Source organism: Euprymna scolopes, chromosome 46, assembly GCF_053919585.1.
Source record: "Euprymna scolopes isolate OS-2025 chromosome 46, ASM5391958v1, whole genome shotgun sequence".
Taxonomy (NCBI): domain Eukaryota; kingdom Metazoa; phylum Mollusca; class Cephalopoda; order Sepiida; family Sepiolidae; genus Euprymna; species Euprymna scolopes.
This window is the reverse complement of record NC_136527.1, coordinates 209,413,359-209,420,563: the sequence shown is the minus strand read 5'-3', so window position 1 is coordinate 209,420,563 and position 7,205 is coordinate 209,413,359. Positions and strand designations below refer to the sequence as shown.

At 41.5% G+C, this 7,205-nt stretch overlaps 1 non-coding gene across 1 annotated transcript; it reads left to right on the top strand.

Moving 5' to 3' along the window:
- Positions 1-360: 360 nt before the first annotated feature.
- LOC145271654 (U1 spliceosomal RNA) lies at positions 361-523 on the top strand. Its single transcript, XR_013866056.1, has one exon. It is a non-coding gene; the product is annotated as a U1 spliceosomal RNA (small nuclear RNA).
- Positions 524-7,205: the final 6,682 nt, after the last annotated feature.

The following is a 7,205-nucleotide window of genomic DNA, read 5'->3' as shown; positions in this document are numbered from 1 at the left end:
TATTTTACAAAGTTTAAAAAAATATTTTTTTCATTTTGGTCCTTTGTTAATCATTCGTTTAAAGCCATCCCTACTTGTGTCCCTAAATAGCCAAATTGCGAGAATATATCGATTTCATTAAAATTTGATTTTCGGAGAACTTCATTCCATAACGGGTACGTAAATTATGACACTTTTCTATCAATATTTTCATTTTGTAATGTCTTGATTAAACTGTAGAAGTGCCAATTAATGACATACAAAACTGTTCGATTTAATTACATAAATAAGGCCCGGTTCCCTTTTCCCTCCCTCCTCCCTCTCTCTTCACAATAAAAAAAAACGGCTTTGTGTCTAATTTGCTCAGTGGGTAAGCAAATAAATTCTACCTTACGTAGGAATAACGGTGATCATTAAGGTCGTTCCCCCAGAGCGAGGCCCATCCATTGCAATGCGGTTGGGTTGACCTTTGCGATCGTCCCAAATGTGGACGACTCGGACGTGCTATTTTAAAGTGTGGGGTCTGCGTACGCGCTTACCCTGATAATCCAATCAAAATCAGAAATCCTTTCCTATTCCTTCCAAGTACCTCTTACTAGTAGGTCTGTACTCCCTCCGCTTAATCACATTTAATCTCTAAATGTCTTAACAACCAAACACACGTGTTCCAATCTTATTCTTACACATCCATGCACAACACAACATGACATGGTGGCAAGCGATATTATCATACAACACACAATCTTATGACGTCACAGACAAGTAAAAAAAAGGTAAAACTGAATGAACTTTTTTACTAGCCTCCAACGCCACACAAATTATCTTTTTTTTTACACAGTGATCACCAGTTATAAAGACCCGGAAGCCACTCAGGGATAAGGGTTATTGAAAGTACATTACGTTAGTGTGGAGATTTGATGAAGTGTTTACTTAAGGGGGCGGTTCAGTAGGAATTTGTTAACGTTGGACTTGAAGACATCAAAGTTGTAGTCCGGTGGGAAGCAGGCAGACGTAACAGAGTTCCACAGGCGTACAGTTCTAAGAAAGAAGCTTTGTTCATGGAATCCACGTTTTGATTTAGGCACAGATATAGAGTGGGGGAAATTTTTCACAGTGGATTCAGCTAGACGGGTGTTTCTCGTGAAAGATTGGCGAGGGGGAACCAGAGATTGGAGTTCAGACGAGCACCTGCATTGGAAATAACGATAAAACAAGGATAGGCTCGCAACCTCTCTTCTGTGGGAGAGAGGTTGCAGGGTAGAGAAAAGGGCATCAGCCACTAAGCTACGAAGTCTATGTTGTACTCTGTCAAGGCAGGATAGGCTGTTTTTAGCAGCTCCTGCCCAGATATAGCAACAGTATTCCATCCTTGGACGTACTTGGCTTTTATATAGATAGAGAATTGCATCAGTAGTGAGATATCTTTTGGAGCGGTAGAAGGATTCCACCATCTTTCCAGCGACCTTGGCAACAGACTTGATGTACGTGTTCCATTTCAGATCAGGGGTAAAGGTCAAACCCAGAAGCTTGTCAAAACACGGAGCCTCACCCAGACGAGAGCCATCCATTACAATTGATGCCAGATGGGGATCAGAGCGTTGAGGATGTAAGGATAGGAGTTTGGTTTTGGGTGCATTAAAGGAAACCAGCCACATCTTCCCCCACTGAACCACGTGCTCGAGATCAGAGAAGAGAGAATCAGAGAAAACTTTGTCATTTACAGCCTTTGATGTGTTGCCTCAGATGGTCGTCTCATCAGCATAGATGTCAACGAATGATTTAAGTATGTGTTTAGGAGGACATTGATGTAGATCAGGAAGAGAGTTCGGCCCAGGATTGACCCCTGAGGGACTCCAGCATTTATATTGCAGGCCTCCGATTTTTGTCCATCTACCACTACTCTTATGAGCCTATCGGAGAGAAATGATTTAATGATTGAGAAAACATTTCTGTTCCTTTTTTCTTCACACTTTCTTATCACAATGGCCACAATTTCATCACAAGTCCTTAGTTTTGATTGGGGTTCGACATGTATTGTCGAATCATTCAAACTATTTCGACAACGAATGGAAGTTTACTTCACCGTCAAAGCGACGAAACACGAGGATGAAGCCCCTCTAATACTTCTCGCGACCAGCGAAGAAGGTTTACGCCGGTATAATAATTGGTCGATGTCGGATGATGATCGCAAGGATCCACAAATAATATTTGCTGCATTTTTGGAGCAGCTAGAACCGGCAACAAATCACCGCGTTTGTAGACTGGAACTCGGAAAATACCAGCAGAGGCCAAATGAAACAACAGACATCTTCAACGACAGATGTTGACTGTTGGCAAATAAATGTGATTTCAGTGCCGACGAATAAAACGAACGCCTCGTCGAGTTACTAACTGCCAGCACACCAATACCTGAACTGCAAAAGGAACTGTTAAGCACACCGAAGGTTTCTAGAATCGAGGAACCTGTTATATTAGCCCGTTCATACGAAGCTTCAGCAATGTATGTCAACCAGCTCCACCAGTTATAGGAATCACACCACATATAGCCGTGGTACACACCAGTGGCAAGGGATTGACCAAAAACGCGGACAAACCTGCAAGAATTGTGGACGCAGTCACCGTTTTGGCAAAGAACACTACCCTGCCAAAAATGATATATGCCACACATGTGAAAAAACAGGTTTGCATCTCAGGGAAGCACAACACCGAGAGACAACAAGGAAGGCCCTGGCATAACAGTCATATCCAACAACGGGAGTTTGGCAAGAAAATAAACAGCGTCGCCAAACACGATGACAAAGCCATGACTGACACAGGCACAGCAATGGAGAACCTCACCTTTAGCTCCATCACAACTAACAGCGGAAAGTCAGCAAACATGAAAGATTCTCGAAATGAGGCATTTTTTTATCTAAGCATCAAGCTAAGGGGCCACCCAGGCACTCGTACCTTCAATCTGAAAGTAGATTCAGGGGAACAAGCAAATACATTGCCTATCCGCTTATACCGCAACATGTACCCTAGCAGTATAGACGAAGCCGGAAATTCAATGCCCGGATCACTCACCTCAACACAATGTCTGTTAAAAGCCTACAACAATACCAGGATAAACTGTTATGGCACCACAACTTTTAGGTGCAAGTATAAACCCCCCCATGGCTGGATACCCAAGTCTATGTGGTTGATGTACCAGGAGCAGCCATATTGGGCATACCAACATCAGATGCTCCGAGGGTAGTGACAACGAACTGTGCCATCTCAGACTAGCACCAGCCCATCAATAGTGTAGCTGACCTAATGCATCTATACCCTAAGAGATTTAACTGTATTGGTGAATTTCGGAACACTCACAAGCTTGTTGCCAACCCCAATGTACCATGCTACATAGACCCAGAGAGGACACCTATAGCCAAGCGCGGACAAATCAAATCGGAACTCGAAAAGACAGTGTACGACAGCGGATCCTCTGCTTAACCAGCTGAGAGAGACGTCATCACGGGATGGCCAGAGACAATCAAGCAGGGCCTAAGAGATCAGCTCTCAATTGATGATGGTCTTATCCTCAAAGGACAACAAATCGACATCCCCCAGACATTTCAAAAAGACATATTAGAACAACGACATGCTGCTCATTTAGGACAAGAGAAAACAAAACGCCTTGCCAAGGACACTGTTCATTGGGGAAACATAAACAAAGACATTGAACAGTTCACAAAGTCATGCAGTATCTGTCAACAGCATCAGCCCTCCCACATGCAAGAGCCGCTAATGCAACATGACATCGCAACAAAGCCATGGGACGTAGTTGGCACAGACCTGTTTGATCTCCACGGAAGTCAATGGCTTATCATAGCTGACTATTACTCAAAGTATCCTATAGTCAAACGTCTATCTGATAATTCACCAAGTAGTGTCGTAGTGAACATCACACGCCAAATCAAAGATAGTTATCTCTACCTCGAAATCAAAGATAGTCATCTCTACCTCGAATTCGCCAAAGAATGGGGCTTCTGTCATGAGACCACTTCACCTCGGAGACCACAAGGGAATGGCTTCATAGAACGTCAAATAAGGACTATCAATAATATTCTCAAGAAAGCCAAACAGTCGGGAACAACTCCTGAGATCGCACTGCTTCACTGGAGCTGCAGCCCAATTTCGAGTGTCATACCAAGCCCTGCACAACTACTCCTGGGTAGATGAATCCAATCCCCACTGATCACCAAAATCAGAAACGACAACCATGATTAGTATCAGATATACAGCGCATTCCAACAACGCCAGCAGAACCAAAAGAGGTATTTTGACCGACATGCACTTAAGGAAGATCTATCACCCCTATACCATGGTCAACGAGTAAGGGTACAGAATTCTTTGTCTGGAAGCTGGGACCCAGCGACTGTAGTGTCCTAGGTAGATGGTCACCGCTCCTATCTCCTGGAGAATGTCAATGGGCATGTGCTGCGAAGAAACCGACAACACATAAGAAATATTCCAGTGACGCCTACCCCACAAATGTCGCAAGACCTCCCCAACACAGCTCCACAAAATGTGTGACGTCTGTGGATCCACTTGTGTGTGCATCCCCAAACATACCAAATGACACTCAAAAACGTACCCGTAGTGGTAGGGTGGTACGACCACCATCAAAAATGAACTTATGATGAGCAAATACTCATAACCTCCCAGCAAACATCTCGTGGGGCAGAATAATCCCCTGCTTCGCTGTAGCTGTTCAGGCAGTCTACCTTGAACCAGCTTTTCAATTTTCTTTTTGTTTTACATACCTAAGTCATCTTTGTTTTCAGAGAAAGGGAGATGTAATGATAGCGCTGCTCTTTCGCTTCAGTAACTTTCATATAGACTCTTTCGTTCCGGTTTCGTGATCTAACATTTGTATGCACTCACGCATGCGCATAACAATTAATCAATAAAGCGGTGCGCCATTATTCATTTTGCCCGTACATATAATTACATTATGAAACTTGCAACTTATTGTTATCAAAACTTATTGTTATCAAAAGCGATTCGGTTAAACTTATGCTGATCTTCCCATATAATTTCAAACTTAATTGGCAAATTAGCATTCCTGTTTAAAAATACAATCAGCACTCAGCGAACAGCAATAAAACTGCAGTACATGTTTCTGGCTTTTATGCTCATATCTGTTGTATTTTGTGGACTGTATTAGTAAAGGGTTAGTGAGAACATGGAGAGAAGAGAGCGACACACGTGTGAACGGGATAAAAGCTTTATTAACACTAAGAAGGGGTAGTATTTTGTAATGTTATGACAGTTTAGGTTGTGATCATAGCGTAGTAACTATTAGCTGTGGCAAGTATTAACACGAAGGAGTAGTAGTTTTTGCTACTACGACATACCACGTGATTGTGTGGTGGGAGGTTGCAGGCAATATTGATGGTGGGAGTAATCCCAGACAAGGGGAGATAACTCATGTTACTTGATGTATATAACATTAGTTTTTAACTAAAAATAACACAGTTTTTTATTTTTATTTTATATGTATTTAATTAGTGTTGTATCTGACTGGAAGCCTAATTGTTCTTCTTCTCGTTGTGACGTTTGTTGTTGTTGTTGTTCTCTTTTCTGTTCCCGTTTGTCGTACGGCTTGTCTTGTAGTGTTGTATCTGACTGGAAGCCTAATTTTTCTTCCTCTCGTTGTGAAGTTTTTTCTTGTTCTCTTTTCCCTGCCCGTTTGTGGTACGGCTTGTCTTGGACTATTTTCTTGATTAAATATGCTTTCATAGTCGTGTGTTACTTTGCGTGTTGGAGTTTCATTTGTTTTTAAGAGGAGACGCCCCTTATGTCTTAAATATTTTTCTTGTTCTATTTTTGTTAAATACGAACGAGGCTCTTTTAGTTTTCTTAACAATTTTACCTTTCAGGTTCGATTTTCCTCGGGAGCGAATACGAACAGTGTCATCTTTGCTTAGTGTTGGTAGTTCTTTAGACTTTTTATCTGTTTCATGCCTTTTGTTGCTTTATTATGCATGATGTTAGGAAGGTTTGTTCTAAGCGTTCTTTTCATCAGGTTTTGGGCTGGCGACGGCGATTTTTCTTTTAATGGGGATGTCCGAAGTGTGTTGCGGACCAGGATATAAAATACCCTAACTCATAATAACATAAATAAATCCTTTTTTGATAATACCCTAATAATAACTCGCTACAAGAAAAAAATAATGAAACGAATTGAATGAAGAAAACAAAGAACTCAAATGCTGGAATAAAATAAACATGTCGTTTATTTTCTGTCGAGAAATGAAAGTCTTCGGTGTACACGTGTTCATTCAGCCGTGGAAAGCCGTCTGTAGAAAGAAAGTGTTAAGCTCAGTAGAACGTCGCGCACATGTCTGTGTCGATGGGCCAAATGCGACGGGGAGATAGAGTGAGTAAGTCAATCCAATTCATGGAGAGAGAAAACGTATTAAGTGTACTTACGCTTGCCTCACATTACAGTAGCAGGGAAAGTGACGTGTGGTCGGTTCGTCGACTAAGCAGCTCGAACGCTCGTCCAGACGAAAAAAGGGAAGTTAACAGGTTTTGTTTACTTTTATACTGGAGTTAGTGTTCTGGGTGCGCATGTCTGGTTTTCACTTAAAAGGAAGTGACGTCACAGCTCGGGTGTGTGTATACGCATGAATGTGAGTGTGTGTATGAGGCTGTGTATATGCGTGAGTGCGTGTGCGTACTTTCGTGTGTATATGTAAGGGAAAACATGTTCGAAAAAGTGCTAACATTGCTAGATATGGGTCTTGGTTGCTTTCATATGACTTTATTATTGTCCTTTTTATAGTTTGTATATTTCTTTATACTAGTCCATTGGATTATGAATAGTTCGGACTTGTCGTGATGTTTTTGAAATCCCAATCTTTAGCAAAAAATTATTTAAATTCTGATGATTCGAACTCACGTCCATTGTTGCTGATCAAAATTTGTGGAAAACGAAATTTTGCGAAAGTGTTTTTATTTTCTTAATCACTGTGAATGATTTACAGTCATCAAGTTTGTAGATATCAAAGTATCTCGTTGTGTTACTGGTATTTCATGGTGTTACTGGTATTTCATGGTGTTACTGGTATTTCTTGGTGCATTAGAGATTTCATTGTGTTACAAACGGTTTAAGGGATCTTGGGTCCCGTTCTCTCGTCTTTTAACACTCGTAATATCTCTCTCTCTCTCTCATCGCCGTAAACTTCTCTTCATTA